We start from the raw sequence: 20,328 nt of genomic DNA, 5'->3' as shown, positions 1-20,328 counted from the left end.
TAAGATTGTTGTTTTAAATTCTGGGTCAGGTGTATTATTTATTTCTGTTTCAATTAGATCCTCAGTCATGACCACTTCCTGTTCTTTATTTTGGGATGAATTCCTCCATCTTGGTATTTTGTCTAGGTCTCTGTCTTCTTCTGTATTAGAAAAGCCTATTATGTTTCCTGTTCCTGAGACTAATGGTTTTATTAAGAGGTCTTATAATGTCCAGGTCCTGGTGCTTCAGGAAGTGTTTCTGGTGTATGCTGTGTGCAGTCTGACGCTGTGTTTTGGGTGTTCTTTCCTTCAGGTCAGTTCTCTACACAGTTTCTCCTTGCCTGCAGTGGGGAGTATTTGAACCTTGTCCAATGTGTGATGAGTTTTACCTAAGTGTGCTCTGGTCTGCTTGTTAAAAAGACACCTGATCCTATTTCCACTAGAGCTGAAGATTTATAGATCTTTATGGTCAGTTGATTTCTTACATATGGGTGGCTTGTGTTGATCTTGTGGGAAAGAGGCTCACCGCTCTGGTTATGAGGCACAGTTGCCCTGGTAAAGAAGCACCTGCAGAGCACAGGATGGTGGGGCTGGCTGTAAGCAGCTCAGGCCTCCACTGTGGGTGCTGTGCTGATCCCTGAAGTCAGTTCTTGGTGATGGGTAGGGGAGAAAAATGGTACCTGCCCTTTCCTTCATCCATAGAGAGTAGAGTTCGAGCCTGCTGCTGTTTGGGAGGCCCTAAAAGAAGAGCAAATAATCTTCCCTAATGTGTCCTAGGATCTCTGAGATCCCTGCCTTCTCACCCTGCCTGCCATCTGTTTGCCCAGCGGTGCAGTGCACCTGTGTTTTATCTTAGCCATGCCAGCTGGGTTTCAAAACTCCAAGCTTTAGGTACCTGATGTGGCATAGACTCATGCTGGTCCTCTGGGGAAGGGTCTTGCTGCATTGGGGAGTATTTGTCATAGAAGGGCAGTTGCACCAACATGCAGGATTTGCAGTTTAAAGTACAGCAAAAAGCTGGCATCCAGTTTAGCTGTCCTCAGCAAGTGTCTCTGCCCCTATGCTAAGGAACAGGGCAGCATAATGGCATCTTCTAGCTCTTTTGTTCCTTGAGAGGCAATGGGCAATGCCTCCTCTCCTGGATTCACTCTGAGAACAGGGAAACATCTCTCCCAGTGCATCTCAGAGGACCCTCAGATCATGCTGTCTGCTTCCAAGCCTCTGCCCTCTTTTTCCACAGGAGCACCACTGTATATGCCAGGCTCCACACCAATCATGACGTGGACTTCTAGAACCAGTCTTGAGCTCTGTTGGTTGGAAAAACTCACAATAATTAGGCCCTCTTATTTTCCCAGTCAGTGGATTTGGGGAAGTACTTTTCTTGTGAGATCTCCTGTGTACTGCTCTGTCATCCTTTTCCCTCCCTTCTTCTCATCTCTTCATGATCAGGACTACCTTTCCTCCAGAGCACTCGATTCTTTTCTCCCCAAAATCATATCTCCACACCTCCTACCTTCCACGATGTGGCTTTTTCTCTTCTAGTTGTGTGGTTTGTTCTCTCAGTCCTCAGACCTATTTCTTGGGTGTTTAGATGATTTAATGTTTATCTGGCTGTGTTTGAGGGACAAGGGAAGCATAGGGTTTTCCTACTATGCCATCTTTACTACAAAATTCTGATGAACAAAATCAACTAAATAACTAGAGACATTATCCATGTTCATGGATAGGAAGATTCAATGTAATTCATGATGTCAGTCCTACTCAGTTTGATCTGTAAATTCAATGTAATCCCAATCAAAATCTAGTTACTTTGTGGAAATTGACAGTCTCCAAAGCTTATATGAAGAGGCAAAAAAGCCACAGTAGCCAACACAATATGAAAGGAGAACAAAGATGGAGGGCTAATGGTACCTGAGATGAAGATTTACTGTAAAAGTGAAATTATCAAATCAGTATGGTGCTGGCAAAAAATAACCACATAGATCAATGAAACCCAAAAAAATGACCTGGAAATTAACTCACATAAATATAGTCAATTGATCTTTGACAAAGGAGCAAAAGCAATGCAATGGAACTCTTCAGTGAAGAGTGCTAGAATGACTAGACATATATATGCCCCAAAAAATATTCAGTTTAGACACAAACCTCACTGTCTTCACAAAAATTAACTCAAAATGGATCACAGACCTAAATGTAAAATGCACAACTATAAAAATGCCAGAAGCTATCATAGAAGAAAGCCTAGATGGCCTTGGATAATGGTAATGACTTTTTAGATTCAACACTGAAAGCATAGCACATAAAATAAAAAAGGATGTTAGGCTTCATTAAAGTTAAAAACTTCTGCTCTGTAAAATATAATGCCAAGGGAATATAGAAGACACACAGAATGGGAGAAAATATTTGCAAAAGATATATCTGATGGAGGGAATTTATCTAAAATACACAAATAATTCAAAACTCAACAACAAAACAACATTATTCAAAATGGACCACAAACTTTAACTGCTCAACAAAGACGCTTTAAGGAAGAAGGTATACAGATGGCAAAGAAGCATATTTAAAGATGTTCTATGTTATATATAATCATGGAAATGCAAGTTAAAATGCCAAGATACCACTACATACCTATTAGAATTGCCAAAATCTAGAACGCTGACAATACCTTATCCTGGTGAAGATGTGGAGCTAAAGAAACTCATTCTGTGCTGGTGGGAAGGCAAAATGGTACAGGCACTTTGGAAGACCATTTGTTTTTTCTTTTCTTTTTTTTTAAGATTTATTTATTTATTTGAGGGGGGAGGGACAGAGAAAGAGAGTGAGAGAGAGAGTGAGTCCCAAGCAGACTCTGCTGTGATCATGGAGCCTGACATGGTGCTCTACCTCCCTACATGAGCCAAAACCAAGAGTCAGACATTTAACCACTCAGGCACCCCTAGTGGTTTCTTAAAAAACTAATTATACTGTATCGTCCAGAAGTCTTGCTCCTTGGTATTTACTCAAAGGAGTGAACAACTTATGTCCTTACAAGAAACTGAACATGTATATTTATAGAAGGTTTATTCATAATTGCCAAGACCTGAAAGCTACCAAGATGTCCTTCAGGTGATTGGATGAATAAACTACATCCAGAAAAAATTGAATATTATTCAGGACTAAAAAGAAATAAGCTATCAAGCCATGAAAGGTTAGAGAGGAATCTTAAATTCATATTCTTAAGTGAAAGAAACCAATCTGAAAAGGCTATATACTGTATGATTCCAACTCTATGACAATTTTAGTCAATATTAGTTTCAGGTGTAGTTTAGTGATTCAGCACTTCCATATAACACCCAGTGCTCATCACAACAAATGCCCATCACCCATTTAACCCATTGCCCACCAACCTCCCCTCTGGTAACCATCAGTTTGTTCTTTATAATTAAGAGTTTGTTTCTTGGTTTACCTCTCACCACCACGAGATTCTTAATCACAACTGTGAAATTCCTTTGCCATAAAAGTAACATGCACATATTACACAGATTAGATGCTGATATCTTTGGGGACCGTTGCTCAACATATCACATTTATCCCTAAACTTCATTATGAGAGTCTCCATATCACAGGTGAGAAAACCATATCCCATTGTAGTAGTAATTTTTACAACATGTGTAGCACATTAGACAGGCAAAATTTCTATTTTTCTTTGTATAAAATGTATAGACATAATGAAATTTGCCAAAATTTACATTTTTACTACATGCTAACTAAACAACTTCTAGGTTGTATTTTGAAAAGATATTTATGTTTCTGTGGCTTCATTAAAATCTTCATGGAAACAATGAGATGATTTGAAACTAAGTATTTTTCAAATAAAGTATCTAAGAACTAGTAACATTTTTTGGTTGTATGATTGAATGCATCACTTTACATATTCCAAAAAGCATGACATTTGGTAATGTATGACAAAATGAGCTCTATACTTGTATTAGTTTTCTATGACTACTATAGCAACTACCACAAACTGAATGGCTTAGAAGAACAGAGATTTATTTTCTCACAGTTCTGGAGGATAAAACTTCAAAACAAGGCATTGGCAGCCGTATGCTCCCTCTGAAAGCTCTAGGGAATAATTTTTCTGTGCCTCTACCTAGCTTCTGGAGGTAGCTGGCAATTCTTGGTATTTCTTGACTTAGAAATGCATAATTCTAATCTCTGCCTCTGCCATCACATGACATGCTCCTTGCGTCTGTGCATCTTTACATGACTTTCTTATAAGGACACCAGCCATGGGATTTAGGGCTTATTCTCTAATCCAGTATGCCTAATGTTAAGCTAGCAGCATTACATCTGCAAAGACTTCATTTCCGAACAGGTCCATATTTTGAGATTCCAGCATGATATGAATTTGGGGGCATACTATTCACCCCAGAACAATACAATAAGGCACCCAGACATCTGTTATTAAAATTCCTTCTTTTGTTTGCCCCCAGGGTATTTTAGTTACAATCCTTGAGTCAGGAAATGGAACTGTATCCAGTTTTAAGAAGCAATAAAAAGAATAATATGAAGTTCCTGGGTGACTCAGTTAAATGTCTGACTCTTGGTTTCAGCTTGAGTCATGGTCTCATGGTCATGGGATTGAGTCCCCACATCCACTCCATGCTCAGTGCGGGGTCTGCTTCCGATTCTTTCCCCCCTCCTCCTCTGCCCCTCGCAGCTCATACTCTCTCTCTCTCAAATAATAATAAAAAAAGGAATGATATAATAATGCAGATTCATTTATGCAGTATATCTAAGTTAATTCATTAGCCACTATTTTTTTTCTGAACATTGGTGTCTCTTTTGATTTATGTAAAAATACTCAACTATCATTATAGACTTGTGAGAATCAGTCTCCATAGGTGATTTCATATCCCCCTCTCCATGATGACCAATCTCAAATTGTTCTTTTTGTGTATTATACACATGCTCTGCTTTGGTCCTAATATCATTGTATACATCCTTCCATTGCTAATAAAATAACCCAGTTATTAACCCTTTTTGTCAGTGATATCTGAATCTTGCTAGTGTTGGTATTGTAATCATCCTCATTTTCATTATGCAAACTCTTAGAAAACACTGTTGCAATATTCACAGTGTAATAAAGAAACTAGCACTATTGCATTACAAGACATGATAGTTAATCCACAAATAATCACAACACACTTATGTTGCATTGCTTAGAAAGATGAAATAATGGATGATTCATTATTTTGAACAGTAAATGATGGTTTCCTATATCAGCAGTTTGGTAAAAAGAGTGACCATGACTATGGAAGGTGTATAATCTATACAATATCTCTTTGACACTAAAAACAGCTCTGCTTTCAGTCCCTATATCTGGCTCATCACATGAGTTTAATGCTATTCCACAACCATCTACATTGGTTACTGAAACTTTTTACAGCCCAAGGTAAGGTTTCCTGGGATTCAAAATTTTCAGTATTAAAATTATGGTCTAGACAAATCAAGACAGTTGATCTCCCTTTTAGGACCTTAATGCTCAAGTGATATTGTGTCCTCATGCTGCCTGGAGACTTAGTCAAAAGCCCATGACTGCTACCCAGCAGCAACTTCTGGGATTTGGGGCTAGAATTGAATCTACTAACAATATGTAAACTCTGAAAGACAGTAGGTTATTTTCTGGCTTTAGTTAAAACTATTTTTATTAACAATATAAAAATATATTTTGAAATAATATTCATGGATTATATCACAACAGCACTCCATTGGAAAATGAAATGCAAAGAGGAGTTCTATTATCAAATGGACATTTCATGTTTAGGATATTGGCATAGGCACTACACATAGGAACACTTGTTGCATTTATGAAGAGGTGACTGGCATGACTTTGGGTCCTACTTAGATACCCCTGAGGAGTTACCTAACTCCAAATCTAAATAGTGCCCCCACTATGATCAGTATCTGAGAATGCTAAACAAGCAATAGAATTTAAAGATGGTAGCTCAAGGGTGGAGGGGCAAGAATTAATTTGGAAAACATCTAAATTGCCACAGCTTAACAATTGTACCTTAAGGAAGGAAAAGGCAAATTTGCTCAATAGGCAGACTTAAGAGCATCTCAAAGTCTAGATACATCCCAAATGCATCCTAGTGGCAGCCCAAAGGACTGGATGATTACAACAATGATATGGTAGGGATTTTTAGCAAGTCTGGGTGGTAGACAACAGATTAACAGTATAGTTTAAAATAGGTCTTAGATAAGCAAAACATTAAATTTCAATTTGGTGTGACACATTATAAAGCGTGGTGGATTTAAAGGGAGAAAGGCAAAGGGGTATGTTGATAGTCTCAAAAGAACCCCTTTTCTGACTTCAGAAGGGGCTGGGACCAGTAAGTGGATTCCCTTATTTATTCTTTCAAAGAATTCTCTTTTGTTTATGAAATGATTTCCATGAGGATATTTAATCACTGAAATAATAGGTAGAGAAAAACTAACTGAAGCCAATGCAAAACTTGAAATGTAGTAACAATTGCTCTCTTTTTCAAACAGAAACATAAAAAAACTAAACACAGCTATAGGCCTCCTATTGAGAATGTTTTACCTCAGGCTGCTATAACAAAATAAACTGGGGAGCTTAAATAACAGACACCCATTTCCCCATGGTTCTGGAGTCTTAGAAGCCCAAGATCAAAGTGCTGGTAGATTAGGTTCCTGATGAGGTGCTCTTTCTGGCTTGCAGAGAGCTTCCCTCTTTCTATACCCTTGCATGGCAGCAAATAAAAGCTCTGATGTCTCTTCCTTTTTTTTTAACAAAAAAATATTTTTATTTATTTATTTTAGAGAGAGAGAGAGCATGCATCAGCTGCAGGAGGGGCAAATGGAGAGAGAGAAAGAGAGAATCTCAAGCAGATTCCATGGTGAGCATGGAGCCTGAGGCAGGGCTCTATTCCATGACCCTGAGATCATGACCTGAGCCCAAACCAAGAGCCAGACACTTAACTGACTGAGATACCCAGGTGCCCCTCTTCTTCTTCTTCTTCTTTTTTTTTTTTTTAGGAGTAATCAAACCACAAATGTTCTACCCTTATGACCTCATATAAATCAAATTATTTCCAAAAGGATTCACCACCTAATATCATCACATTGGGGGTTAGGGATTCAACATATGAATTTGAGGGAATAGAGGTTGAGACACAAACATTCAGTCCATAACAAAGATTCAGAATTGGCCGTAGCTGGCCTATTACCCATGGCTCCAGGTGATAGTAATAGGTCTCTCCAGGGATATACACTGATTCTGGATTTGGATTCGCATATCCAGTAATGGAAGCAAGTGTTCCTAACACTACTATAGGTCTGGAGCCAAAATTTTTCAATTTGGATTCCCTACTGGTATATCACCTGATCAAGGAATCTTTTTTTTTACTACAGGTAAATATGGCAGTGGGCTAAGAAGCATCATATACACTGGATTTATCATATAATTTATTATCTACCAAAATAGTGGACTGAGAATTGTAATGCGCAATTGAAACACACCTTTACTGAATTAATGGGGTGGAGGAGTGATGATGAGCTGAATGAGTGGCTTGCATGACTAAATAAATGTCTTAAAAGTGAATTTGTTATAGAAATAAGGTGATCAAGGTGATCAATCCTGAAAAGGTTTTGAGATATCATAGGAAAGATATGGAAGAGGGGTGGGGGATGACTTAAGATCTTGTACAAACTTCCTTACTACTAAGATTTTATACTGTTAAGGTCTAAAATGCATATAAAATTCTAAAGGGGGATCCCTGGGTGGCGCAGCGGTTTGGCGCCTGCCTTTGGCCCAGGGCGCGATCCTGGAGACCCGGGATCGAATCCCACGTCGGGCTCCCGGTGCATGGAGCCTGCTTCTCCCTCTGCCTGTGTCTCTGCCTCTCTCTCTCTCTCTCTCTCTCTCATGTGACTATCATAAATAAATAAAAATTTAAAAAAATTAAAAACAAAATAAAATAAAATAAAATTCTAAAGGAAGGCTCAATTGCAAAACATGACACCATAAAAATACCTGTAAATATTATATAATTTAAAAGATTCCACTTACTATAACAAAAATAACAAATGATACATAAAAAGAAATAAATATAATCAGAGATGTTCTGGGATTTTTAAAACGGGTGGAGCTTTAACAAAAGTTTTGAAAATATATAGAAGCATACGTATTCGTAGATATAAACACTAGACATTTAAATATATATATAATATATATTATATATATATATATTTCCTAAGTTAAACATATAAACTTAAATCCAAGGAACAGTTTTCAAGAGAACATTTTTGAAACTTGACAGAATGCTTACAAAATATGGAAAAAGAAGATATTGTTGCAGGACATTTTGAAAGAAAGGATGGGAGAGCTGGGCTATTTTCCTTTCAGAAACTAAACTTTAATTTTAAAAATAAACTCTTTTCAATCGAATATACTTAAAATTCTCTTTTGTGTTCAATGAAGCTTTATTAACAATAGGCAAAACATGGAAACAACTTCATTGTTCACCAATAAATGCATGGATAAAGAAGTGGTGGTATATATAAACACTGGAATATTATTTAGCCATAAAGGAAAATCCTACCATTTGCCACAATGCAGATGGACCTGGGGGCATTAAGCTAAGTAAAATAAATTAATCTGAGAAAGACATATGTCATTTATATGTGCAAACTAAAAACCAAACAAACTCATAGAAAAAGGGATGAGACTTGTGTTTACCAGAGGCAGCAGATGGAAAATAGAGGAAATGGATGAAAGTGATCAAAAGGTATAAACTTTCAGTTATAAGATAAATAAGCACTGAGAGTGTAATATACAATATGATGACTATAGTGAACACTGCTACATGGTACATTTGAAAGTTAAGAGAGTAAATCTTGAGTTCTTACCACACAGGGGAAAAAAACAAACTTTTCTTTCTCTTCTTTTTCTTTTCTTTCTGTTTATCTATAGGAGATAAAGGATGTTAACCATACTTATAATGGTAAATATATATATATATATATATATATATATATATATATATATAAATTTATTTTCTATTGGTGTTCAATTTGCCAACATACAGAATAACACCCAGTGCTCATCCCGTCAAGTGCCCACCTCAGTGCCCGTCACCCAGTCACCCCCACCCCCCGCCCACCTCCCCTACCACCACCCCTAGTTCGTTTCCCAGTGTTAGGAGTCTTTCATGTTCAGTCTCCCTTTCTGATATTTCCACGCATTTTTCCTCCTTTCCCCTTTATTCCCTTTCACTATTTTTTATATTCCCCAAATGAATGAGACCATATAATGTTAATTTTTTAACAATATATTTAAGTCAAGTCATTATGCTGTACACCTGAGACCTACATAGTCCTGTATGTCAATTGTATCTGAATAAAGCTGGAAAAAGGTTAAAAGCATAAATAAATAATTCAGTGGAAAATACAACGTAAAATTATACATGGTGGAATGCTTCAATACATACTATATACATGATAAATATAATATACAAAATTACCATAAGCTTGCTGAAATTGTGGAATTATGGAGTTCTACTAACTTTTTATTATCTTTTCAATAAAAACAAGTTTAGAACAAAGTTACCATACAGTAAATATCCCCTACATATGAATTTAGAGCATTTTAGATATGTTGGTATGCTACTTAATTATATATTTGACTACTTTCTTTGTAGAAAATTTAATTCTTCACCCATTTCACAAATATATATTGAACATCTACTATGTTGCAGGGACTATTCTAGGCACTCTGTGAGGAAAACAGGAAAAAAGAAAACAAGCAAACAAAAAAATAATACTTGCCCTCAAGTGGTTGATATTCTAGAGGAGAGGAGATGGCAAATACAATAACATTTGTAAGGTAATTTAGAAAGCGGTACTGTGGGAAAACTAAAATCAAAAAATGAGAAATGAAAAATAGTAATAGATATTAGACAAAAATTGCATACATCCTAAATTGATAGTGTGGGAGAGATAGCAATTTTAAGTAGAGAAGTGAGGGTAGGGAGTTTAAAGCAAAGTTGTAAAAGAGACAACACAACAAGCATGTGAGAGAGCATTCTAAGCACAAGTAGCTGCAATTAAAAGACTGAGCAGGAGAATGCTGGGAATATTAAAGAAAGAGTAGGAAAGCCAATGCATTTGTAGCATAAAAGCAAGGGGAGTTTATGTGGATAAAGGTAGTAAGAGATGAAAGTGAGGAATAAAAATCATCAGTAGTTAATATTTTTCTGTATTCTTCTGAAATAAAATTGGGGGAAGTGTATAGGGAAGGTACAAAATACGCCTTCCCCCTGCCCTTCTTTTCTTCCATGTGTCTTTAGCTTCTCTAAAGCAGGAGCTTGATAAATACTTATCTAAAAAGTGGCCCAATTGATATAGTTTATGTTTGAGAAAATAATGACGATATGTATCTGACATGTATTATAGATAATTATTATGCTACTTATATGTTTGATTTTGCAAATACTCTGTTAATTATTATTACTATTTTTTTAAAGATTTTATTTATTTATTCATGATAGTCACAGAGAGAGAGAGAGAGAGAGAGAGAGAGAGAGAGAGAGAGAGGCAGAGACACAGGCAGAGGGAAAAGCAGGCTCCATGCACCGGGAGCCCGATGTGGGATTCGATCCCGGGTCTCCAGGATCGTGCCTTGGGCCAAAGGCAGGCGCCAAACCGCTGCGCCACCCAGGGATCCCTACTCTGTTAATTAAAATGAAACTCATACACAATTTCACTCTACATCTGCACTTGGGTGATTATTTTCCTTTGATACCACATTTTATTTTGCATATTTACACATTCAGATGCACACTTAAAAATCCTAGGTCCAATGCAAGTTGAAATATGTGGTGTAAATACTGACTTAAAAAAATACAGAGAGTTGTTCCAAAATGTTATAGTAATAGATATTAGACAAAAATTGCATGCATCCTAAGTAGAAGAGCCATTTGTACAACAAAAAAATGTCATTCAGGATGAGGGAGACTAAAAAGCTAACTCCATTAGGGACAAAACAAGCCATAGCATTAGCAAAAGGAAATTATGTATGTGTGGCATTTTCTATCAGCATTTTTTAATACTAAGCAGAAATCTATCATATCCACATCTTACTGTGCCTTCCATTCTCCAGGAAAACATAATGTATTATACCTTTGTAATACACATCAATACAAAGTTCAGAGCAGATTTTTAGAGATATTTGCAGTGAGTCCCTGATACAAAACACTCAATGAAAATATTAATTATATTTTATAGTTACAGTTAATGTTAACAGTTACATATCCTTATTTATAGTTTAAGACCTACAGGCTATTTACTCAGCTTAGTCCCTTATATTAATTGATGTTATTAAATTCAAATGACTTGGGTAAATATTTTGCAGGGACAGATGTGTCAATGTTTTGTTTTTGTTTTTGTTTTTTGTCTACATTGGTATCCCACCTAAAGTGTGTCATATATTTAGGAAAAGACTCTGAAAAGCAATAGCACCTCAGATAAAGTTGGATTACCATCAAAAAAGTTTTAAAAACTAGGATTAAATTTAACCAAGAAGGTGAAAGACCTATACACCGAAAACAGCACATAAACGAAAGAAATTGCAGAAGACACAAATGGAAAGATATTCCATGCACATGGATTGGAAAAAGTATTTTTGGGATGTCCATACTACCAAAAGCAACCTACAGATTCAATGCAATATCTATCAAAATTTCAATGGATTATACATTCCAGAAAACCATTAAATTACCCAAAATTTATATGAAACCACCAAAGATTCCAAAGGCAAAGCAATCATGGAAAGAACTAAGCTAATGGCATCACACTTCCTTATTTCAAACTATATTACAAAGCTACAGTGATCAAAGTAATATGGTGTTGGCATAAAAAAAGATACATAGATCAAGAACTGAAAGAGGACCCAGGAATAAGCCCATGAATATATAATTGATTAGTTTATGGCAGAGGAGCCAACAATACACAATGGGGATAAGACAGTCTCTCCTATAAATAGTATTGAGAAGACTGGAGAGCCATATGCAAAAGAATGAAATTGGACCACTCTCATAAAGAAATCAATTCAAAATGGATTATACTTAATATTATATAATTTACCTCAATTTAAAAATGTTTAATTAAGAATACAAACAGGCAAAATGTGTGGTTAATTTACAGAACTCAACAGCACTAGAATTCAGGGAAATACAAACTGAAGCAACAAAAGTTATAATCTCATACCCTTCAATCTGACAAAATTTCATAGTGTTAGTGAAAAATAGAAACTCTCCCTCACAAATGGTGGGAATGCAAAAATAAAGAACATGAGTTAGATAATATTCATTCTTATGTTAACATAATTATGATGATAATGTGTGTATTAACTGTTCAATATCACAACATGTATTCAGAGTTTGTTATGTATGCAGATCTTGAGCTTTTCATGTATTATATTATTTATTACTCATAAAAGTCCTATGGTGTAATTACTATTAGACAAAGCAAATTAAAAAGTAAAAAAAAAATCTTTAATTTTTGTTAACGTTTATCAATAGTTATACAAATATATCCGATGGGAAATAAACTTAAGCACATTTATTCCATCAATAATTCTCATTGAAGACTGTAATATATTAAATTAAAAAATACCTTGTAAATAACATAAAAATTAAGTTTTTCTCATTAAAGGGAATTCTTTGAATGGAAAGTAAAAGCCATTATCGGGAATAAGAAAATTAGAAAAGGAAAGATTTTACAGATACATACAAACATAATGAAATTAGTAGATTAATCACTTATAAAACCAGCACAGAGGTTAAAGCATAAAGAAAGTAAAATCAATTGTATCTATAAAAATCTGTCAGAGGATTCACAAAATAAAAGTATGACACCATATACATAAAATGTGGAGGGGGTAGAAACTGAGTGCTTTAAAAATGGGTTCTAACTTAATACCTAATACAGTGTTATATTTTCAGGATTTTAAATATAAACCTAATGGTAATAACAAATCAAAGCCAGTAATAGATATGCAAAAACAAAATACAGAAAAAATCCAAAACTATTCTTTTTATCCAAGACTCCTTCTTCCTTCCTCCCTCCTCCTCCTCCTCCTCCTCCTCCTCCTCCTCCTCCTCCTCCTCCTCCTCCTTCTTCTTCTTCTTCGGAAACAATGGCTTTCAATGACACATTGGATCTAATAGATATATGCAGAACATTCCATTTCAACAAATTCAAAAAGATTGAAATCATATCATGCATCTTTTCTGACAACGATATAAAACTAGAAATTAATGACAAGAAGGAAAATGAGGAAAAAACACAAACACATGAAGGTTAAATAACATGCTACTTAATAAATGGGTCAACCAAGAATTAAAGTGGAAATAAAGAAATACATAGAGACAAGTGAAAATGAAAATACAATGCTCCAAAATCGTTGGGATGTAGCAAATCCGTTGTGAGAGACAGGATTATAGTAATAGAAGCCTACCTCAGTAAGCAAGAAAAATCTGAAATAAGAACCTAACTTTATATCTAAAGGATCTAGAAAAAGAACAAATAAAACTCAAAACCAATAGAAGGAAGACAATCATAGGTTAGAGCAGAAACAAATAAAATAGAGACAAAACAAACAAAATAAACAACAACAACAAAAAACAATAGAAAAGGTCAATAAAACCAGGAGCTGGCTTTTTGCAAACATCAACAAAATTAATAAACCTTTAAACTCATCAGAAAAGAGTGAGAGGACACAAACAAAATCAGAAATGAAAGGAGATATAACAACTGACTCACAGAAATACAAAAGAGTATAAGAAAATATTTTGAAAAATTATATGCCAACACATTGAACAACCTAGAAGAAATGGATATACACCTAGAAACATATAACTTACCAAAACTGAATCAGGAAGAAATAGAATAGATAGTAAGAGCTATTTTCCTTAGGTGCCATCACTGATATAAATCAGCCGAAGAGCAAAATCTCAGGGAGAGTCCAGTTGCCTGAATCTGAATTAAGTTTCTGCCTCTTGGTGGATAATGCATTGGACACGCTGAATGACATAATTTCTAAAAGGCAATTTTACTAACATGAGCATAAATAAAAGGTGACTGGGTACTAAGTGGTCTAAGGGATTGAATGGCTATCACTTAGATTGAGTACCTGTGGAGGTAGACTATGGATTTAACAACCCTAGATTAGTAGTTTATCAGACTATAATCTACTAATTTGCAGTAGAGTAGAATCTCACATATCAAGATTTCTAAAGAGCTCTATATTTGTATTTGAAATATATGCAAAGACTATGCATTGAGAACTTAATCGCAAAGGGAGACAGTAATGTAGAACATTTAGAAGCTGATAATAAGTAAGTAAGTAAGTAAGTAAGTAAATAAATAAATAAATAAATAAATAAATAAATAAAAGCTAGTGGTCTGCATTTTTTGAAAACCAAAATGCATGTTTCTGCGGTAGGCAAGATTCAAGAGAATTGCATTCTTCCTTGTTTAACTTTAGTCTATTATATTTCTCTAGTGTTAGCACACTTTGAGCAGCTTTCCATCATTATGTCAGGGTAGTACTTCATAATATTTTTCACATTTTCTGCCTCATACATCAAACTATAGAATTTTATCCATAAGGCAGAACTGTCATTCTGTAAAATTTTTAGCAATGTTCTCATTTTTATCTGACATCTAGAAATACCTAAAGTAATAAAAAATCATTTTCACCTCATATTTGCTTTGGTTTTCATTCTGTCCCTGTCAGTCTATATACAGTATAGCAAGGGAAGATTTATATAACATCATTTTGGGTGTTCTAGAATCAGACAAAGAATCCTCACCTTAGCTGTTTTTACCCCTTCAAAATTTTATGCAAAAGCATAAAACCTATACTTAAAATAATACTCTCCTTCCCTTAAAACTTTACTTTTTGCCATGAACACTTTTCACTAAGTAGAAGTTTTATTTATATATATACAAACATATCTACACATATATTTTATCTATCATCTATCTGTATCATTATCTATCTATTATCTATCATCTATCTATCTATCTATCTATCTATCATCTATCTATATCTATCATCTATGACTTAACAACTACAAAGAAAGATAGACTTCATTTCCTCAGGAATGTCACTATTCTGGACAATTTAATGGAAACATTAGAAAATTGCATTTATGTTGCTTAGTTTATCTCATAACAGTGTTCATCTATTAAGATACTCAAAAAATATGATTTTATTGAACAACTAGGTCTCAATCTGATTGTGGGAGTGAGAACTAAGCATTAAAATGGATCCTTATCTCAAACAGCTCATTTTCCCAAGTGGCGTCAGTGAAAATGTAGATCCAATTGTAAACATGTTCAACTTCAAGGTATAAAATTTTGAATTGAGAGATATCAGTTGCCTGAATAATCTAAAATATGATACAGTCTCCTTAAAGATGATCATATATTAAATTTTATAGTTTTATTGTGAACCTATTTTCAGTGAGTTCCTAGTATATGCCATGTATTATGCAAATGAATTAACTCAATGGATCCTCAAATAAAACTAGCTATGATTAATCTTATTTAATATTGAGGAAACTAAGCATAGTTAACCAACTTGTGTAAGTTCGTAAAGGCTCGCATTTGAACCAGAGCACAGACTTGGGCCCTCCCCCTCTGCCACTCCTTTTCCCCAAGTGGCTTCATTGTACAAAGACCAAAGAATACCAGACTGAAAAATATTACAGTTTACTTTAATCAAGCTTATATTTTTCATAGTCATGACTTCAAAACAGAGACAAATAGGGATCATCCAAATGATATATTTCATTATTTCACTCAAAAATCTGACATAAAGATAAACTCTAAAATAGAACTACCAAAATAATCCATCAATTTACAACATAAGAAAATGAATGTGTGTGTATGTATGTATGTATTTTCCTAGTTTCCTAGTCTTTGTACTTTTGAGAACTAATTGCATGTTCTGGGAAAAGGGTGGAGGGCGAGTGATCCAAGAGTTTGGGAAGTGATACATATTCCCTTCTTCTCAACATACGTTATCATATTGATAACAGATAATATGGAGTCCATCTTACCTGTAGTTACTGTAGTAACTACATACTTTCCATACTTAGTTAAAATAATAAATATTTGGGAAAGGTTCCTGAAGACCAAGTGAAAAGTCTAATTTTTTGTGATACAGTATAAAAAGTTTGGTTCTAATGTTACAACTAGAGAATATTCCACCTGAAAGTGTTTTTGAACAAAAACCAGATGGAGTGACTAGATTTCATCAAGGATCGCTGGAGAATGGAACTAATTATTCCTGAATGTTAAGAACGTAATTGGGCCATAGAATTAGCAAGAGTACGTGCATGCATTATCAACTTTTGAAGATAGGCTTTTCTGTTGTTTCCCATTGATTGTTTTGCATATAAAACTAAAAGAGACAAAACCAATCAGTTCATAATTATTTCTTCTACTAAATCTTCTAGTTACTATACTTTAAAAAATTCAAGACATCAAGTTATTTTGCATTAAGTAGTAGCAATACATAGCTTACCTACACTCATAGCATGCAGATGAGGACTTTTAAAGTTTTTATTTAGGTTGTCATCAAAAAAATACAAGGCAAACAATACTTCATTTTATTTTAAAAAAATGATAATATTAGTTTTCTTTATTTCTGAACCATTTTTAATGGCATCTTGGTTTTAAGAACTACATTTTGCCTCAAGATTAATTTTAAAGGGCATATGATACACACAAAAAGCAGTTTAAAAAAAATAACTGAATTTTTAAAGTATCAGCATTTCCGGACCTGATTCTGTAATTTAGATAATTTGCCACCAGGTGGAAGTAGTGTTTCCATTACCAAATTAAAACAGTGTGGGCTCTAACAGCAAAATAACAAAATATCACATTTTGTGTTTATTTATAAAAATATAATTCCTTATTATATAAACATATAATTCCTTATTATATAGCCAATTCAGTAGCAACAAGTAGATATATTCCTGAAGCTTGATATCTTTGGCTATGCTTTTAAAGGTGAAAAGAATATTTTATGGAGATGAACCAGAAAATGGAGTTCAAATGTTCATTACATATAGAATTTCATTCGTAATCATAGCAAATGGATGGCAAGGAAGTATATTCCATTTTTGTTATTTCACTGATGAAGAAACAGAGCTTAGATTTCTCCAAAAATGATTGTTTTGAGACACAGATCTAACAAAAAGAACCCCCCACCCCTTTTTTTAAGCTTTATCACCTTTATCTTATCCTAGAATACCAAGCCTTAGATAACAGTGAAATTACAAATCTCCATTTTCAAGTTTCAGGTCTATAATACTTATCTGATCATGGGATAAGTATTATCCCTGTCTGGGAACATCGTCATCTCCTAATTCTACTCAGATGGTATTGGAAAAATGTTTGTGAGGGCCAAGAAAAATGGTGTGTGCTCTTCATACTGTGTTCAATCTGTATTCTCTCTTACCCACCACATGGTCTGATCTTGTCCAATGATCCCTACCTCTCAAATTAGTGAACATTTTGTGTTTTCCTGGTCTATTGTCCTCTTTCCTGAACATGAAGGACTGGTGACCTGTATTACCGGACAATCACTGACATTTGAAATCTTGATTCAAACTCCATTATCTGCCACCTAATGGCTATTATTTTTCCTCTTTGGGTTTCCAGCTGTTTGTTTGTTTGTTTGTTTTAAGATTTATTTATCTTAGAGAGTGAGAGAGGGTGAGCACAGGAGACCACAAGTGGGAGTGACAGACGGAGGAGGAGAGAGAATCTCAAGCAAACTCCGTGCTGAGTTTGAGCTCCTGGAGGGCTCAGTCTCCCCACCCTGAGATCATGACTTGGGCTGAAACCAAGAGTCAGACACTATCGACTATGCCACCCAGGCACCCAGGCACCCTTTGGGTTTCCAGTTTTTTTAGGGAAAATTCTGAGCTTGATCTGAATAATAATGCTCCTTTGCATTTTTAATATTCTATGATTATAAATTTAAGTTGCTATACTGTTATGCTTCTTAATATGATATGTTTTTTTTTACAAGAATACAAGTTTTATTATAATGATTACAATCAATATGTCCTGACATGGTTTCTAACAATAGAATTTTTGGCTATTTCATCAGTACCAGTTTCTCAGCCTTCAACATTTCTAAATATATTGAAATAAGTTTTAATCTCAGTGGAGCTGGCCAGCATTAAATAAAAAGATGCAAGGCATTTCAAATTGAAGTAGGTTTATTTTGGGAGAAGAGAGGCAGCACTTTGCCAGCTTGCATGTCAGCAATTAGAAGGAACAAAAGCACACTACCCACCCTACTTGTTGGCAAAACAACAAGCTTAGATAAATACCTCCCCCATTAAATGAGACAAAGCTGGAAATACATTAAAAAAAAATAGGCTCCTCCCCACATACATACACACAAGATAGAAAAGCGGAGACTAAGTATGTTTGTAAAAATAACTTTCTAGAATAAAAATATGAAAATATTTTGAGTTACATGCTTGGTGTTATCAAATAATTGTGAAAGGATTTCAATCTAAAATAGAATGGAAGGATATGGAGACTATCACACGTGTGCCTTCAGAAGAACAGAACTTAATAACTGGGAGTATGATTTCCATTAAATGCCTGATTTATGGAAGACCAATACTTATCTCCTGACCAATGAACATCCACCAAGAATTTCTCCCCATCCTTAAGCCAGTGAACTTATTGTTCAGGCTAAAATCTCTTTGGCACTTCCTGCCCATAAATACAGCCCATCCCACCCCCTCAATGGATTTGCCTATAGCTTGCTGCAGCATGCATTCACTGAATTGCAATCTCTCTGATATCCCAAATAAACTCAAATTTCTGGTAATTTGAGCTTGCCTCAGTTTACCTCCTTAATTAGGTTGACAATATCAGAGAAGATGTACTGTCTAAGAAACAAGAGCTCAGACCCACCAGGGGAAATGAAAACGGGGATGAAGACAAAAATGCTAAGATAATTCTCTGACAAAAAAAAAAAAATTGCTTGGAAATTAGTGGAAAGGATCAGATTTGAAATTTGGGGTAATGCAAATCAGTGACTTGCATCATACAGTTGAAAGACTTGAAAGACTCACCAAGAAAGCAGTGGGAGTTCAGAACTGATTCTCATGAAAGAGTAGATATGAGCCCTGAAGATGAGAGAATGATAATCCAGTCTAAAATAGTTGCTGACAAAATAGGAACTAACTCAAAGGAATAGAAGCAGTAAAATTCATACTATAGGAAACGACACAACCATACAACATAATACAAACTCATTAAGCCAAAAACTGAGTTTACAAATTACATTCCAAAGAGTCGATGTATTTAATAAACTAAGGAAACTATCAGAATTTAAAATATTTTATCTCCAAAATAACCATAAAATTTAGGACAAAATACAATCTGTTTGTGGTAACAGGAAAAAAAGAACTACAAAGAAATTTCCCAAAACTTCAGAAATTGAGCTAAATGTTTTGCTTATGAGGGCAGACACATTTATTCTTTTTGTAAGCATTTAAGAAAAGGGGATATAAAAAATAATTACATTATCCAAAACAGCATCCATAATAGGGGCATAATATTCTGATGTGATACATCAAAGCTTAAAATGGTAAAACATTCAGAGTACAAAGACAAACCTAGAGAAACAAAACCATAGAGATAAACCCTTTTTTCCCCAGTCTTTACCACATTAAGTAGATGAAAACGAGTAAGAATTCAATTGTATAATTATTAAATGCATATGTAATTTATATACAGGATAGTATACTTTACACAGAATATATGGAACTATAAAAATGCATCTCTAAAATTGCTCATAAAAGCCATAAAAAGTTGAATAAATTGAGATATCTTCAATAATCCTGGATACAAAAGCTATTGTAAAGAGAATAATTTTCCTGCATAATTTATAGGTTTTAATCATACTGTAATAGAAACCAGTGTGATTTTTTTCAAGGAAGCATAAAAATTATGGTCCTAAGGTCCATTTTGATGAATGGAAAATAGCTAAGACAATATTGAAAATGAAAATGAATAAGAGGGCACTTGGATTGTCAGCTCTTAAGCAATATTATAAACTATAGTAATTAAAAATGTGAAGCTGGCACCAGAAATGATAGTTCAGTGTAGCAGAACAGATAGCTCTGAAAAAGAACCTACATACAAACTGAGCAGGCATTAAAAGCAAATACATCTGCCAACATAGAACTGCTAGCTGTTCAAGATACTATGTGGCGAAATAAAGGGTACTTGGGAGTT

This window comes from Nyctereutes procyonoides, unplaced genomic scaffold (genome assembly GCF_905146905.1).
Source record: "Nyctereutes procyonoides isolate TBG_1078 unplaced genomic scaffold, NYPRO_anot_genome, whole genome shotgun sequence".
NCBI lineage: Eukaryota > Metazoa > Chordata > Mammalia > Carnivora > Canidae > Nyctereutes > Nyctereutes procyonoides.
The sequence above is the reverse complement of the archived record's forward strand: the minus strand, read 5'-3'. Positions refer to the sequence as shown.